The sequence below is a fragment of the Dendrobates tinctorius genome, unplaced genomic scaffold (assembly GCF_039654945.1).
Source record: "Dendrobates tinctorius isolate UK_male_01 unplaced genomic scaffold, ASM3965494v1 ptg000005l, whole genome shotgun sequence".
Taxonomy (NCBI): domain Eukaryota; kingdom Metazoa; phylum Chordata; class Amphibia; order Anura; family Dendrobatidae; genus Dendrobates; species Dendrobates tinctorius.
The window spans coordinates 24,738,034-24,750,583 of NW_027361673.1; positions in this window are offsets into that span (position 1 = coordinate 24,738,034).

The following is a 12,550-nucleotide window of genomic DNA, read 5'->3' on the forward strand; positions in this document are numbered from 1 at the left end:
CAAGCCTTACTGCGATCTTTGGGAGGCAGAATGAAAAAACCAATAGCCTGTGTAGAAGTAGTTTTTTTATTTATTTTTTATGCCGTTCCTTGTGCGGTATTAGTGATTAGGTGACTTTATTCTTCGAGTCGGTGCGATTACAGCGATACTAGATTTATACCGGGTTTTTATGTTTGGCAGCTGTCACACACTAAAAAAATGCTTTTTATTGCGAAAACTAGTTTTAGCCTCACCACATTTTGAGAGCTATAATTTTTCCATATTTTGTCCCACAGAGTCATGTGATGGCTGTTTTTTTGCGGAATGAGCTGACGTTTTTATTGGTACCATTTTCGGGCACATGAAAATTTTTGATCGCTTTCTATTCTGATTTTTGGGAGACAGAATGATCAAACGCCAGGAATTCTGGATATTTTTTTTTTTATTATTTAATGACGTTCTGTAGGTAGTAAAATTAATATGGCAGCTTTATTCTTCAGGTCAGTACGATTGCAGTGATACCACATTTATATTTTTTTTTACGTTTTGCTGTTTTTGCACAATAAAAACTATTTTATAGAAAAAATAATTGTTTTTGCATCGCTTTATTCTGAAAGCTATAACTTTTATTTTTCCGCTGTTGGAGCTGGATGGCGGCTTGTTTTTTGCGGGACAAGATGACGTTTTCATTGCTACCATTTTTATTTTGATATGACTTTTTGATCGCGTCGTATTCTACTTTTTGTGTGGTGACATGATGAAAAAGCAAAGGTTTTTCCTCCTTTTTTTTTTTCTTTTTATGAAGTGCACTGAAGGCGTGAACAAGTGTGACCATTTTATAGGTTGGCTCCTTCCGGACACGGCGATACCAAATATGTGTACTTTTTTGTTTTTAAAAATATATATATGTATTTATTGGTTTAATATTTTTTTTATTTATTTATTTTGTGATTTAATAGTTTTAAACATTTTTTTTCTTTTTTTTTTAACTATTTTACTTAGTCCCTGTATGAGACTTCAATTTTCATTTGTCTGATCACTGGTCTCTTACAATGCAATACACATGTATTGCATTGCAAGAGACCTGTGAGTGCTGCAGAGGGAGATCGCTTGTTAGACTCAGCTGCTGGCTGAGCCTAACAAGCCACCATAGCTGACAGAGCCAGAGGACATCATGTGACCTCCGGCTGCCAGGCAACGCTGATCTGACTGCGGGGGGCGTCTGAGAGGTAACAATAGCAGGGGTCTCCTCCTGCTATCTTCTAAATGCCGCGATCGTGGCATCTAGAAGATAGCAAAGGGTTAACACCATTAGGACCTGATCTAATCAGGTCCTGATGATGTCACCTGTCAGAGCAACGGCTCTGCACAGGAATCGCAGCGCTTGCAGGCTCCTGGGGGTCCTGAGAGCTGCGAGACCACCCACCGTAGACAAACGTCGGCGCTGCACATAGCCCAGCTAGCGCCGACGTTTAACTACTGTGGGCGGTCGGGAAGCAGTTAAAGGGGTTTTCCACTGCTCTGGAACCCCTTCTTAATGGCTCATGTGCCCCATATAAGATAAAAAAATATATACTTAACTCACAGACTTACGCTGTTCCTTTCATGTTGCAATGGTCACATTGATCAGCTGCAGAATTTCAGCGTTCCTTTGGAGCAGACATCAGCATCAACATTGTAGGAGCCATGCCGGTCTGAAAAGAAAGTATATTTTTTTGATAAAACAAACAAAAAATTAGCCTCACCGTGTCCTATATTATGATTCAGTTCGTCTTGCAATGTAGTGGGTCTTCAGCCAAAAGTCGTGACTTGCGACTTATCATAAGAAAGAAATTTTGGCGAGTCCCAAAAATAGATAAAATCCTCAAATTTATTTCAAATATTTTAAAAGATCATATAGGTTGGGGATACATCTCAACGCGTTTCTGGCAAAAGCCCTTATTCACTGAGATACAGATTCCTTATGATACATGGTATAAAAACAAATGGTAACCAACCGTTGATCAATGAACACTCATGTTAGCAATCAATCACATTTTGAGAATAATTTGTATAATCAGCAAGCTAGATCCGAAAAAACAAAACCCCTCCATAATCAAACCACCGGAATTTAATATAGATAAAAAGTGTCATTTCTATCATTCATACCATTGGGGCATTTTGTGTCAAGTTTGATGATCCAAAATAGTTCTCTTCGGAGGAGTTTTTTCTTCCACTCACTGCCTCTAATAGGATTACTCACTCTTTCTATCCCATAGAATGAAAAATTAGTTAATTCCCCTTTATGGCTCTCTACAAAGTGTTTATATGCTCCTGAATAGGATGCATTTTTATTTTTGATGTTGGTAACACGTTCTGCCATCCTTTTCTTTAATTTACGAATTATGCAGCCGATGTATTTCATTTTACAGTCTTGGCAAAATATGCAATATACAACATGGTTCGTGTTACAATTAATGAATCTTTTGATATCATTGGCTGCATCAATCTTTTGCTTTTGCAGTGTATATTGACACATAGTGCATTTGGGACATGCACATTTAAAAAAACCTTTGCAGCTTAGCCAAGTTTTTTTTATCACTTTTTAGAGGCATGTATAGACTTGGGGAAAGAGTAGCACGTATTGATCTCCCTTTTCTCGGCACACATACTAATCCATTTTCTAGGTGTCAAGGTCACGTGTGTCTGGACGCAGCGAGTACCGCAAGGCGAACCCATATGACACACGTGACCCTGGATACACCGCCTCCAGTGGGGCGAATTTAAATAATAAGACGTGCAGCTGGATACACCACCTCCAACTGGCGAATTTAGATATTACACGTATATATAAAGTAGTCTGGAAACCCCGCCTCCAGTAAGGCGAATTTAAATAATAAAGGGGAACCTGGGTAACATTAACAATGGTGGGCCCTGCAATAGGGAATAGGGAAGTGGAGACCTCCTGAACTCCCCTGAGCCAGTGTCCCTGCACTCCTAACGTTCCCTATGCCGTTTCCGCACCGGGCAACGCACAGGAACCTAAAAACCCTAGCTCGCCCTGAACCTAAACCCTCACTAGGGAATTGGTCGGTGCGGAAACAAATCCCACCACTGCACTAAACACACATGAGGGAAAATGACAATACAGGGGAAACACCACTTAGCTTTGCTCTGCTGTGTACGCTCCTAGCAACAGAGCCCACCACCTGGGTGCATCGTCTCCTCCACCCGGATCCATCACCATAACTGGATCCTTCACCGTAGTGCAGCCTTGAAGCAGAGTCCACCACCAATTGCAGAAGTCCAGTAACAGAGTCCAAACATGAGTTCAGCTCCTGCCCAAAAAGTCAAGAATGCTTGAGTCCAGCTCTCAGCAACCAAGTCCCGCATGCTGAGTGCAACTCTCTCCATAGTCGCCACTCCACCAAGCCATGCAAGTCCTTCCTGCCGACGCCATAAACTGTGACTCCACCACGCCATGCCAGCCCTTCTTGCAGACCACATAGCTGCCACTCATCCCCTCTGGCTGGGCTGCGCAGGACTCATGTTCAGCTCCTTCCTCACCCAGGCTTGCTTCCCAAATGACGAACACAATATCACCCACAATCATCAAACCCACCTGAACTCTTTTAAAGAGCCTCACACCTGATTTATAATTACGTGCACTAAACCAAAGAAACTAAAGTGCACTACCACTCACCACCACCGGGGGCAACTTAGAATGAACGACATCACGTGTAATAATTCTAATGGCCACCGGGGGCAATCACATCACTTTGGCACCTAGCCAAAGGAAAAAAGTTCACTTATCCATTTAAACTGTCAGATGCACGCTGGGTCATGACACCAGGATTTTATATAAGTCCCGATCTTGGAATAATATAGGGACATATCTATGTACAATATTTTTTATTTCCTGAAATTGGCAACTATATGGAGTACTAAAAATGGTTTTATTTTTCATTTTGTTAAATTTTGTTGTTATTAGTTTGTTATTACTATTTATACTATCATCTCAAGTATTTCTTACAAGAACTTTTTTTTTATTGCTGTATCATTTTGTTTTTTCCTACACTGGGTGCAGAATTATTAGCCAAATGAGTATTTTGATTACATCATCCTTTTTATACATGTTGTCTTACTCCAAGCTGTATAGGCTTGAAAGCTAACTGCCAATTATGTAAATCAGGTGATTTGCAACTCTGTAATGAGGAGGGGTGTGGTCTAATGACATCAACACCCTATATAAGGTGTGCTTAATTATTAGGCAACTTCCTTTCCTTTGGCAAAATGGGTCAGAAGAAAGATTTGACAGACTCTGAAAAGTAAAAAATTGTGAGATGTCTTGCAGAGGGATGCAGCAGTCTTGAAATTGCCAAACTTTTGAAGCGTGATCACCGAACAATCAAGCGTTTCATGGCAAATATCCAACAGGGTCGCAAGAAGCGTGTTGATAAAAAAGGTGCAAAATAACTGCCCATGGATTGAGGAAAATCAAGCGTGAAGCTGCCAAGATGCCATTTGCCACCAGTTTTGCCATATTTCAGAGCTGCAACGTTACTGGAGTATCAAAAAGCTCAAGGTGTGCCATACTCAGGGACATGGCCAAGCTAAGGAAGGTTGAGAAATGACCACCTTTCAACAAGAAACATAAGATAAAATGTCAAGACTGGGCCAAGAACTATCTTAAGACTGATTTTTCTAAGGTTTTATTGACTGATGAAATGAGAGCGACTCTTGATTGGCCAGATGGATGGGCCGAAGGCAGGATCAGTAAAGGGCAGAGAGCTCCACTCCGACTCAGACGCCAGCAAGGTGGAGGTGGAGTACTGGTATGGGCTGGTATCATCAAAGATGAACTTGTGGGACTTTTTTGGGTTGAGGATCGAGTGAAGCTCAACTCCCAGACCTACTGCCAGTTTCTGGAAAGACACCTTCTTCAAGCAGTGATACAGGAAGAAGTCGGTATCGTTCAAGAAAAACATGATTTTCCTGCAGGACAATGCTCCATCACATGCATCCAAATACTCCACAGCGTGGCTGGCCAGTAAAGTTCTAAAAGAAGAAAAAATAGTGACATGGCCCCCTTGTTCACCTAATCTGAACCCCATAGAGAACCTGTGGTCCCTCATAAAATGTGATCTACAGGGAGTGAAAACAGTACACCTCTCCGAACAGTGTCTGGGAGGCTGTGGTGGCTGTGGCACGCAATGTTGATTGTAAACAGATCAAGCAACTGACAGAATCTATGGATGGAAGGCTTGTGAGTGTCATCGTAAAGAAAGGTGGCTATATTGGTCACTGATTTTTTTGTTTTGTTTTTGAATGTCAGAAATGTTTATTTCTAAATTTTGTGTTGCTCTATTGGTTTACCTGGTGAAAATAAACAAGTGAGATGGGTATGTATTTGGTTTTTATTAAGTTGCCTAATAATTCTGCACTGTAATAGTTACCTACACAAACAAATATCCTCCTAAGATAGCCAAATCTAAAAAAATCCACTCCAACTTCCAAAAATATTAAGCTATTATATCTATGAGTCTTTTGGGTTGATTGAGAACATAGTTGTTATTCAATAATAAAAAGAATCCTCTCAAATACAACTTGCCTAATAATTCTGCACACAGTGTATATCCCCTTTCCATTAGTCTCGATGTCGCTATCTCTGCTTGTTCATGGAATAGTGTGATATCAGAGCTGTTTCTATAGATTCTATTTAGTTCAATCCCTTGAATTCACAGTGTGTGCAGGGTGGCAGCTCTCTGCTCTAAGTGTGGTGTTCCCACTGATAGGTTTTCTATAGGTTTTCTATAGTTCCGATATCTGACTTTTTGTTGTTTTACATCTCCCATAAGAAACAAATCCAAGAAACTGATTTTATCCTGTGGTTCGGTATACGTAAATTTTAAATTTGCATCATTGGCATTGATATAGGATAAAAAATGTGGGATTTTCTCCCTCCCATATTTTTCCCTACCCATATTAATAAAACATCATCCAAATATCTCACATATAGTTCAATGCCATTTTTGAAGGAATTTTTGTCTGTAAAAATAATGTTTTCTTCCCACCACGATACAAAAAGTACTGCTAAAGATGGAGCAAAACATGAGCCCATTGGGCAACCTTTGATTTGGAAATAATATTCCTCATTGAACATAAAAAAAGTTATGCTCTAAAAGATATTCAATGCTACGGATAATAATTTCCTCTGTTTCATCCGTGTATCCGCTGTATTTTTGTAGGTGATGAAACACAGCTAAATTATGTGGAATAGATGAAAACAGGTTTACCACATCACACGACAGGAATTTAGATTTTTCAGACCATTTTACATTTTTTCACATAATCTATTACTGATGACGTATCTTTTAAATAACCTGGGGTTCTGGGAATTAATGGCTGTAGATAAAAATCTACCCATCGGCTTAAATTTTCATTCAAGAAAGAAATGCTCGATATAATGGGACGCAGGGGCGTAGGAAATTCTAATTTATGGGTTTTTTAGAAGCCCATGAAATATTGGTGTTATCGGATTATCAGGTATAATATTGCAACTTATTTTGTTAGGAAACACCCCCATTTTCTCTCCATCTTCAACCAATTTACCCAGGGTTTTTCTGCATGATTCTGTAGGGTTAAATTGAATCCTTTTGTAAGTTTCATTATCGTCCAGGATATCATAAACACATTTTTCATAAAGTTTCTTATTCATAAGGACAATGCAGCCTGCTTTATCAGATTTCTTAATCACCAGGTCATCTCTTTGGGATAAGCTGGTGATTGCTTTTTTTTTCCTCTATGGTTAGATTATTTCTTTTGAGTGATACCTTCTGTTCATTTTTTTGAGAAATTTCTATCAAATCTCTTTCAATTAAAGACTGAAAAGTTGAAATTCATTCTACCTTGGAATCTTTTGGGTAAAAAGATGGATTCAAAACACGGAAATCATTTGTATCAACATTAATTGAATCCACTTCACCTGATTCACCTTCTAAATCCTCCAAAGTAAGCCGCATACATTGTTCGTCAAACATCAGTTGTACAGAGTTTTCACAATTATCACCCTCCTCATACAATTCTCCAGGAACATTGAGATCATTATAGAAATGCTTTTTAACTGTCAACAATCTAGCTAATTTATTCACATCTAAAATAGTTTGAAATAAATCAAAATCCTGATTAGGAACAAAATTCATCCCTTTATTCAAAACACTAATCTCATGTTCAGAGAGAATTGGAGGTGTAAGAACAATTACACTGGACCACAAATTGTCTATTTTTTCTTGCCCCTAGTATTGGAGCTTGGGGGATCTGAATTTTTTTCTCCTCCTCCTTGGTTGTTTCTCCTGTCGTTTTTTGAAGCCAAAAAACCTCCAACTCCTCCAGTTTCCTCATTTGAGGATTCTGAGTTCTCTGCATTAGTATCTGATCTCCTCAGATGAAAAAGTTACATTTCTAGATGGAGTTTTATCACCCATGTTGTTTTTCAGGATAGATTTCAAATCAGTTTTATCCCACAGTTTTTTTGGATTTGTGGAAATAAATCCTTTATTCCTCTACCAGTCATAAACTTTACAATGCTTATAATCCAGTCTCTTTGGAATTTTTTCTTTTTTATTGTCATGATGTTATTTTCCATTTTATCCAAATTTTCTTTCATTTTAGGCTACTTTCACATGTCCATCGGTGGCATTCCAGCGCCGGGCGGCGAAAAGATGGAGTGCCGGATCAAGCCGTGAACGGAGGGACTGGAAGTATATGCGGCGCATCTTACGGCGCCTGACACGGCTATGTTGCAAAGGAGTCGCCGGGGAAGAAAAGGATCCACGAGCCGGTGAACGGGGTATGAAAGAGAGAGAGAGAGAACGGGGTATGAAAGAGAGAGAGAGAGACCGGGGTATGAAAGAGAGAGAGAACGGGGTATGAAAGAGAGAGACCGGGGTATGAAAGAGAGAGAGAGACCGGGGTATGAAAGAGAGAGAGAACGGGGTATGAAAGAGAGAGAGAACGGGGTATGAAAGCGAGAGAGAACGGGGTATGAAAGAGAGAGAGAACGGGGTATGAAAGAGAGAGAGAGAGATATCCGGGCATGCGCACAGGGTAAAACCGTGCATGCGGTGGCCGGATCAGGTAGAAGCCTGATCCGGCGGCCGGAATGTGCCATTGAGAAACATTGTCCCGCAGAGCCAGAAGGGCCGCATACGTCCATGTCTGGCTTTTTTCGCCGGACAAAAAAACGCTGCATCACCCATCCTGTCCGGCCGCCGGACAGAGGAATTCAGCCGGATCTGGTAAAAAACGGAACAAACGGAAGCACATGCGGCGCGATTAGGCGCATGTGCTTCTCAATGACAAAAAAACGCATCCGGCGGTAAAAAAAAACGGATCCGTTTTTTTACACACATGCCGGATTGTGCCTGACGGCACAAACCGGATGTGTGAAAGAGGCCTTAGAATGCAACAATTCATACTCCTGGGTTTTATTGAAACTGACAAGTGAGGATTTTATCTGTGCAATGTCCAAATTAATTTTTTGTAATTTTTTTTTCCTCCTCAGAGATAATCAACTTCATGAGGTCATTTGAGCATTGAGATAAAATGTCATTCCACTGTTTTAGAAATGTATCAGAGAAAATATATGTGGGTACCTTTTAATTCGCAGTCCTCTTGGAATCATCAGCTTTTCCACATACGTGCTAGGTATTGCGATCCCACCATGTTCTCAGCTCTTGATGAGAGATTTTCTCCAGCTTATGCATTAACTCTTTCAGGCTCGGGTCAGTATTCCTTTCTGAATCACTGAATACCTCTTGTAGTTTATCCTGGCGTGACTCCATGGAGGAGAAGATAATACTTCTCAGCAGAAAGAGTAGGAATAATAATAAAAAGGGAAGTAGCTTGTGAAGTATAATAAATCCAGACGAATTTCTTCAATCCATTGCATGTATTATGCTGGTACACGGGGCTAAAAAAGTCAACCACAAGGTAAAACAAACAAAAAAATAGCCTCACCGTGTCCTATATTATAATTCAGTTCGTCTTGCAATGTAGTGGGTCTCCAGCCAATAGTCGTGACTTGCGACTTATCATAAGAAAGAAATTTTGGTGAGTCCCAAAAATAGATAAAATCCTCAAATTTATTTCAAATATTTTAAAAGATCATATAGGTTGGGGGTACATCTCAATGCGTTTCTGGCAAAAACCCTTATTCACTGAGCTACAGATTCCTTATGATACATGGTATAAAAACAAATGGTAACCAACCATTGATCAATGAACACACATGTTAGCAATCAATCACATTTTGAGAATAATTTGCATAATCAGCAAGCTAGAAAAAAAACAAACCTCCTTAATCAAACCACCGGAATTTAATATAGATAAAAAGTGTCATTTCTATAATTCATACCATTGGGGCATTTTGTGTCAAGTTTGATGATCCAAAATAGTTCTCATAAGGGCCTGTCACACTAAGCGATATCGCTAGCAATATCGCTATAAGGTCACTGGTTTTGTGGCGTAGCAGCGACATCGCTATGTCTGATACTTACCTCCGACCGGCTCCTCCGCTGGCTATCGCTGATCGCGCGAGAAGCTCCTGGGCCGCTTCTCGTCGTCAGCTTCCTGCTGGGCTTCCTGTGGCGCCAACGAGCGACGCGTGGACGCGGGCGGGAGGACATCAGGATCGCCTCGTCTGACAGGTAAGTAGCGACCCCCAACCCCTGCTATGTCGCTGGTGAGATCTGCCTGTGTGGCAGCTCACTAGCGACCACATAGAGATGCACCAGCGATCCTGACCGCGTCATATCGCTGGTCGGGATCGCTGGTGCATCGCTAAGTGTGACAGTACCTTTGGGAGGAGTTTTTTCTTCCACTCACTGCCTCTAATAGGATTACCCACTCTTTCTATCCCATAGAATGAAAAATTAGTTAATTCCCCCTTATGTCTCTCTACAAAGTGTTTACATGCTCCTGAATAGGATGCATTTTTATTTTTGATGTTAGTAACACGTTCTGCCATCCTTTTCTTTAATTTACATATTGTGCAGCCGATGTATTTCATTTTACATTATTTGCAAAATATGCACTATACAACATGGTTGCATCAATCTTTTGCGTTTGCAGTGTATATTGACACATAGTGCATTTGGAACATGCACATTTAGAAAAACCTTTGCAGCTTAGCCAAGTTTTTTTATCACTTTTTGGAGGCATGTGTAGACTTGGGGAAAGAGTAGCACCTATTGATCTCCCTTTTCTCGGCACACATACTAATCCATTTTCCAGGATTTTATATAAGTTCCGATCTTGGAATAATATAGGGACATATCTATGTACAATATTTTTTATTTCCTGAAATTGGCAACTACCGTATTTTTCGCTTTATAAGACGCTCCGGATTATAAGACGCACCCCAAATTTTGAGGAGAAAAATAGGAAAAAAACCTTTTTTTTAATAAAATGGTGGTGCATCATATAATCCATGTGTCTTATTGCTTACCAGGGGTGGTGATGGAGGAGGCCGGAGTGGAACATTGCTGCTGGGATGAGGGGGTGTTTTGATGTGCAGCGTGCCGCTGCCAGTGTCTGATACTGCCGCCGCCCTCTGTCCCCTGATGCTTGCCACCACCGCCATTCTCTGTCCCCCGATGCCTGCTTGCCACCACCGCTGCACTCTGTCCCCCAGTGCTTGCCATCTGCGCATGCGCGGCGGCCATTTTCTAGGAAGAAAGACACAGGAAAGCAGGCATGGAGCGGCAGAGACCCCCACGCTGAACGGGACAGAGCGCGGCGGAAGAAACTACCGGGGGACAGGAGCGCGGAGGTGGTGGTAAGAACCGGCAGACAGCGCAGCGGCAGCATCAGGGCACAGAGTTCCGGGCAAGTACCCTCAGCAGCAGCGCAAAGGTATATCCTCTTTGTAAGACGCACCCCCTTTTTCCCCACAATTTTGGAGGAAAAAAAGTGTGTCTTACAAAGTGGAAAATACGGTATATGGAGTACTAAAAATGTACATATACCGAACCACAGGATAAAATCAGTTTCTTGGATTTGTTTCTTATGGGAGATGTAAAACAACAAAAAGTCAGATATCGGAACTATAGAAAACCTATCAGTGGGAACACCACACTTAGAGCAGACAGCTGCCATCCTGCACACACTGAGAATTCAATCCCTTATGGTGAACTAAACAGAATCTATAGAAACAGCTCTGATATCACACTATTCCATGAACAAGCAGAGACAGCGACATCGAGACTAATGGAAAGGGGATATAGGAAAAAACAAATTGATACAGCAATAAAAAAAGTTCTTGTAAGAAGTACTAGAGATGATGGTATAAATAGTAATAACAAACTATCAACAACAAAATTTAACAAAATTAAAAATAAAACCATTTTTAGTACTCCATATAGTTGCCAATTTCAGGAAATAAAAAATATTGTACATAGATATGTCCCTATATTATTCCAAGATCGGGACTTATAAAATCCTAGAAAATGGATTAGTATGTGTTCCCGAGAAAAGGGAGATCAATAGGTGCTACTCTTTCCCCAAGTCTATACATGCCTCCAAAAAGTGATAAAAAAAACTTGGCTAAGCTGCAAAGGTTATTTTAAATGTGCATGTCCCAAATGCACGATGTGTCAATATACACTGCAAACGCAAAAGATTGATGCAGCCAATGATATCAAAAGATTCATTAATTGTAACACGAACCATGTTGTATATTGCATATTTTGCAAAGACTGTAAAATGAAATACATCGGCTGCATAATACCTAAATGAAAGAAAAGGATGGTAGAACGTGTTACTAACATCAAAAATAAAAATGCATCCTATTCAGGAGCATGTAAACACTTTGTAGAGAGACATAAGGGGGAATTAACTAATTTTTCATTCTATGGGATAGAAAGAGTGGATAATCCTATTAGAGGCAGTGAGTGGAAGAAAAAACTCCTCCCAAGAGAACTATTTTCGATCATCAAACTTGACACAAAATGCCCCAATGGTATGAATTATAGAAATGACACTTTTTATCTATATTAAATTCTGGTGGTTTGATTATGGAGGTTTTTTTTTTCGGATCTAGCTTGCTGATTATGCAAATTATTCTCAAAATGTGATTGATTGCTAACATGTGTGTTCATTGATCAACGATTGGTTACCATTTGTTTTTATACCATGTATCATAAGGAATCTGTATCTCAGTGAATAAGGGCTTTTGCCAGAAACGCGTTGAGATGTATCCCCAACCGATATGATATTTTAAAATATTTGAAATAAATTTGAGGATTTTATCTATTTTTGGGACTCGTCAAAACTTCTTTCTTATTTTTTTTTATTTATTATGGAATTAAGTAGTTGTAGTGGACAATCCCTTTGTATCCTCCTGCAAGGACCTGAAATAAACTTCTTTTTAGCAACTCAACTCCATAAAGTTTCTTTACAAATGACAAGGAAAAGCGATCAACTGTAGGGATGTTTTTTTCTTATTAGAACTTGCTCTCTTACTTCTAGCTTGATGTGCTTATTCTCCCTAAATAGGTTTCAAGACAACATGCTGCATAGTACATTTAGCTTC